The 5913-nt window shown below is 37.9% G+C and overlaps 1 long non-coding RNA gene across 1 annotated transcript; it reads left to right on the forward strand.

Annotated features, from left to right (window-relative positions):
- Positions 1-392: 392 nt before the first annotated feature.
- On the forward strand, positions 393-4969 carry LOC122560965. Its single transcript, XR_006314866.1, has 3 exons — positions 393-459; positions 3667-3716; positions 4564-4969. It is a non-coding gene; the product is annotated as an uncharacterized LOC122560965 (long non-coding RNA).
- The last annotated feature ends 944 nt before the right edge of the window (positions 4970-5913 follow it).

The following is a 5913-nucleotide window of genomic DNA, read 5'->3' on the forward strand; positions in this document are numbered from 1 at the left end:
GAATTTGAATCTTACAGCAAGCTGTGCTTTCAACAATCTCAAGTGCTCTAATGAACAAAGACATCAAAGGTTGTCTCGTGCACTTTAGCACCGTATAAGACTGTCAACCATGTGTTTCATGCGTAGATTAATTTGCTTGCTGATTATTCAAGTGCAACATGCCTCATCAGCATGATATTTTCTACCGCTGTTTCTACCAATGATAATGATTTCATAATCAATTGCTTGTCAGGAATTGATTAACTCTATCAGTTGGTTTCTTTTAGATGGTAAAATATAAGTGTAAAGCAGACATTACAGCAAATCAATTAATCTCCATGTACAATTGCTGCTCCTATTTCACATGTTTGCACATTCTTACTGCCAGATAGAGTTGCAACATTGCAAACACACAACTATTGGAGTCCTTATGAATGAAATTTCCTAAAGGAAAAGGACAGATTCAATAATGTGGTGTAGGTAGGTACAATTTTTCTAATTGTTCAATGAAATTTTTAAATGCTGCACAGTTAGAAATTATAATCTAAACCTGCTTCTTGAAACAGACTCTCATGATCCAAAACGTTATCAGATCCCATATGCAGTGTAATCTTATCATTCCTTTCAAATTATATAGTGAATCACTGAATGGTTTTAAGGAAATGAATGGTATTTTATTTACATGTATTAGCAATCTATTTGTGAATGAGTGTAAGACTAAAGTGACCATAGGACTGCTGTGCCATTTGAGAGACAACTGGTGGTGGTCGTTTAATCTAAGGGTAAATGTGTGTCAATATATGGGAGACGTTCAGAAGGTCAGTTCTTCATTGTAACTTCAATTGGTATGTTCTAAAAGATGAAGAACGTAATCTAAATTATTTTTAATATTACATTCCATGACTCAACAGTCCTGTTGCTGTAAATCCTGTGTCTTATGATTCTGCTCCACAACCATCTGATGAAGAAGCAGCGCTTCGAAAGCTAGTGCCTCCAAATAAACCGGTTGGACTATGACCTGGTGTTCTGTGATTTTTAATTTTGTCAACTGGTAGAGGAATTGAATCTACCAGTTTCAATTCTGTTAGCATCACTCGGCATCAAAAACTAGCTCAGGATCAGAGTGGTGTTGGAAAAGCACAACAGGTCAGGCAGCATCCGAGGAGCAGGAAAATCGACGTTCATCAGGAAGGGCTTTTGCCCGAAACATCAATGCTGCTGTGCTTTTCCAGCACCACTCTAATTTTGACTCTGATCTTCAGCATCTGCAGTCTTCACTTTCATCAAAAACTAACTGTCCAGCCAACTAAGTTAACCAAACCCACGAGAATGCTTTTGAATTAAAGGAATCCAGTTTGCATGTGAAATGGAGCAAAATATAAACTTGCTCTCCTTTAGGACTTGCAATGTTTCCAATGTTGTATAAAACAATTGATCCTCAAGTGAGTGGGCTTGTCCATCCTGGAGCAGATCATCATGAAAATGTGTTAGTTACCTTGAATTAGATAGAGTAATAATTAATTACAGAAGAAACAAAGAGAATAAAATGAGGGGTGTACACCACACATCATTACTCTATTCTAACCATATAAGGAGAAATAAGAAAGATCTAAAATATTCCTTAATATATGTTACTCCACAATTAAAATATGTATGTTAATATATTCACACAACACATGACCAAAAGTTATTGCAATCTAATAAGAGTTGGTTTGAAAGATTGCACATTCTCCCCGCATTTCTGTGGGTTTCCTCCAGATGCTCTGGTATCCTCCTACTGTCCAAAGATGTGCAGCATCAATTTCACCATAATGGGTTTTATAATGGGTCCCATTTTCCTACCATCCATTGTGCCCACTGAATACTTGCCTCCTGGGCAAAGGTCAGGCGGCGGGGAGGTGGGGAGCATGGAATGGTGGCTCAATGGTTAGCACCGTTGCCTCACAGTGCCAGGGACCTGGGTTCAATTCCAGCCTCAGGTGATTGTCTGTGTGGAGTTTGCACATTCTGCCCATATCTGTATAGGTTTCTTCCAGGTACTCCAGTTACCTCCCACCATCCAAAGTGGTGCAGGTTAGGTGGATTGACCATGCTAAATTGGTCATGGGGTCTAGGGCTGTGCAGGTTGGTGGATTAGCTATGGGAAATGCAGGGTTACAGGGATAGGGTAGGTGGGGTGGGATGCTCTTTGGAGGGTTGGTGTGGATTCGATGGGCTGAATGGCCTGCTTCCACACTGGAGGGATTTTATTTGAGGCTAAATTAGTGAATAATGCACAAGAGGGAATAAAATAATTGTGTGCATAAGCAGGATACATAAAACCAATGATTTGAGCCATTTAAGATTGTACCCTATGGTTATATAAAAGCACTTACTGCGTATTGTAGTAAATGCTGTGTTATTTAGCCAAAAGGTAGTTTTGTCTACATGCCATGCATATTTTCTCAGCTTAAGTACTTACCAGATGGGCATATTTTTCACAGAAAAGCATTGCTACAATTACTTATAATAATTACTTATATTTATATAACGCCAATAACAAAATAAAATACCCCAAGGGTTTTCATCAGAACACTGTAAAGTGAAATGTGACACTAAGCCACATGAGGAGATATTAGGCCAGATCATCAAAGTCTTGTTCAGAAAGGTAGTTTTTAAGGAATGTCTGAAATCAGGAAAGGGCATAGAGGGAATTCCAGAGCTTAGGGCCAAGGTGACTGAAGGCATGGTCACCAATAGTGGATGGATTAAAATTGGGATTTGCTCAAGATTCCAGAATTAAAGATTGGTAAATATCTCTGAGGGCTGTGGGGCTAAAGGAACTTATAGAGTTAGGGAGGAGTGAGGCCACTGAGGATTTTAAAAACTAAGGAAACAAATTTCAAAATAAGCAAATTACTTGACCAGGAGGCAAGTATTCAGTGGGCACAATGGATGGTAGGAAAATGGGACCTGGTGCGAATGAAGACATGAGTAGCAGAGCTTTGGTTGGCCTCAAGCGAATGGAAGTTGATTGATAGAGACTGGCTAGGACTGCATTGAGAATGTTGAGACTGGAGATAAGAATTATGAATGATGATCTGTGACAGGGATGAAGTCAGGTGACATTATGGCGATGTAAATAGGTGTTCTGAAACAATGTGTATCTGGAAGCTCAGTTTGAGGACCAATGTGACATCAAGATTTCAAACAGACTGGTTTAATGTCAAACTGTTGCCAGGGAGAATAGTGGAGGTAATAAGTAGGAAATAGATTTTAAAGTGAGATTTGAAAGCAGTGCGCTTCTGCATCCTACCACTAATGAGAACCTTTCTTTTTACTCTAAAACTCTCAAATCCTCTAATCTAGAGCTTCTGTAATTGTCATTTTTATTTATTTAGTTTCTCAAGGGTGCCCTTAAAGTTGCTGCAGCAGATATATAACCCCTTAGGAAATGGAAAATATAGTGAAGTTATTAATGGTATGTTGCAGGCATATCTTGAATCCTAATTTGTACAGGTTTCGCAAGGGTTCAGCATGGGTTGGTGGATTACATTATGACCTACACACTTGGACCATACAAATCGTATTTGTCGTTACTGGTGGATTATCATACTTTGTCAGGTTGCTTGAACCTTGTCATTATTTGATTTTTGGAGTCCTGCAGGTTTTCACTTAGTATTGAATCTGTCTCCTCTCTTCTGACAGATGGATTGCAATATTGTTTGGAAGAGAGAATGCCCCAAAGGCCAATCAAGGTAACAACAAAACAAATGCAGCCTTTCTAAATGATAGAAAACATCTGGCCCCTGGCTTTTTATATTTAAGGACTGCATTCTTTTAAATTATTTCCACAATTTTATGAAGATATAGGTGACTTGAGAACTTCATCTGATGAAGGAGCAGTGTTCTGAAAGCTTGTGATTTAAAATAAACCTGTTGGACTATAACCGAGTGTCTTGGGGCTTCTAACAACAATTATGGTTTCAGCAAAATCAAATCTTTCCATTTTTGGTTTGCTGTGCCTGTAACTCTGCCAGGACTGCATAATTAAACCTCTGATCTATTTCTGCTTGTGAATTTTTACCTCAGTCAATCATTCCATTGAACATTTTAATAAGCTTATCGATGTGAGCATAATGATTTCACATTCCTCTTCTGGAATGTATGCTTTATTCAGATTTCTTGATTTGCTATTGAAAATAGATAAAATTTAAAACAAACTCAAGTATTGTTCTAATATATAAAAAACTGTACATTCTTTAAAAGGTTATTGTAGTCTTGATAACACAGAAGCTTATGAATTCTAAATTATTTCAGAAATACCTGGTTTTAATCTTAAGTTCCACAAAATACAAGAATAATGCAAAATAATATTTCAATTTCTTTATAAAAAGTCAACTTCAAAATCAGCAACAGATTAAAAACCTTTTTAAAATAGATATCTACATATGTATTTAGTGACTGATTTAAAAGCATACTTAATAGTCCAATAAAGACAGTGTCTACTTAACACAAAGTACATAAGTTGCCAGCGTTTAGAATTTTTTAAGCAGTTACCTTGATAAAAGCTCTTGAATGTCAAAGCTCTCTTTTGTTTTACAGCTCTAGTCAAGTCAACACACAAGACATCTATAGCAGCCTGTTCCAGACAAGGAAACCACTGAAACACATTATACATGAGATGGCACTAATGAACTTAAAGTTAATCACTATAAAACATAATAAGTTTGGAGGAGGACATCAGAGCCATCTTAATGACTGTTGGTTTGTTTGAATTGCCTTTAAGGATAGAGTTATAGACTTTTGCCCTTAGACAGCTTGTAACACCAGAAAAGCCAATAACCATTGCACCTCCAAGCTGAGCTAAATTTCTCTAGATTTAAAGATTGGTTTCCAGCAAGAATGCTATGTTTTGCCTGCAAAGTGAACAAATGCTAAGCTTAGAAGAATCACATTGCTGTATCTTAAACTGCATCCATCTGCATCTGAGCTTTTATGAAAAAGGAATTCTGTGAGAGTGGCTAACTGAAAAACATCAATGGATATTGATTTGCAGGAGTCTAATTCATGAATTAATGACAATTTATTTTTTATGTGATTAATAATTGTGAGTCTGTTTTGCTTTTCTTTGGGTGGCATGGTGGTTCAGTGGTTAGCACTGCTGCCTCATAGCACCAGTGTCCCAGGTTCAATTCCAGCTTTGGGTGACTGTCTGTGTGGAGTTTGCACATTCTCTGCGTGGGTTTCCTCCCACAGTCCAAAGATGTGTGGATCAGGTGAATTGGCCATGCTAAATTGCCCGTAGTGTTAGGTGCTTTAGTCAGAGGGAAATGGGTCATGGTGGGATACTCTTCAGAGGGTCAGTGTGGACTGGTTGGGCCAAAGGGCCTGTTTCCACACTGTAGGGAATCTAATCTAATCTTTAGTTTCTCTCTTTAATGCTTATGTTTGTTGATTTGTGTATGTGTCATATTATTATGCCTTCCCCATATACTTAGATTGAATGGTTGAATAAACTTTTTCTCTCAAACCCTAAAGAGAATCACATAACCAAGAGTGTGGGGAAACATGCTTTCCTTTTGAAAGGAAAAATATCTAAGGAACAAAGTTAAAAGTAATCTTTGTTAATATTAGATCAGAACAGTGAAACTGACCTAACCCTCTGATAAGAGACCACGGGTGGTCTGGACAATATGATGAGGTTTGCGGCAGAAGTGAGGCATATCTCGATGTTGGAAGTAACTTGCTGCATCTTTTATGCAACTGCCAGGCATTGAGGTGAAATTCATGATGGGCAGTGGCAAGTTACATACCAAGGATGAATTATTACTTGTGGAAATCTTATTAACTACACAGCTTGTCTCATGAATCTGAAGCTTTCTGTCATCTGAAACCTACTGAGCAGACTAGAAGCTGAGAATTCTCGAGAGTGAAATCAGAGCGGGCACCTGG

Source organism: Chiloscyllium plagiosum, chromosome 22, assembly GCF_004010195.1.
Source record: "Chiloscyllium plagiosum isolate BGI_BamShark_2017 chromosome 22, ASM401019v2, whole genome shotgun sequence".
Taxonomy (NCBI): Eukaryota; Metazoa; Chordata; class Chondrichthyes; order Orectolobiformes; family Hemiscylliidae; genus Chiloscyllium; species Chiloscyllium plagiosum.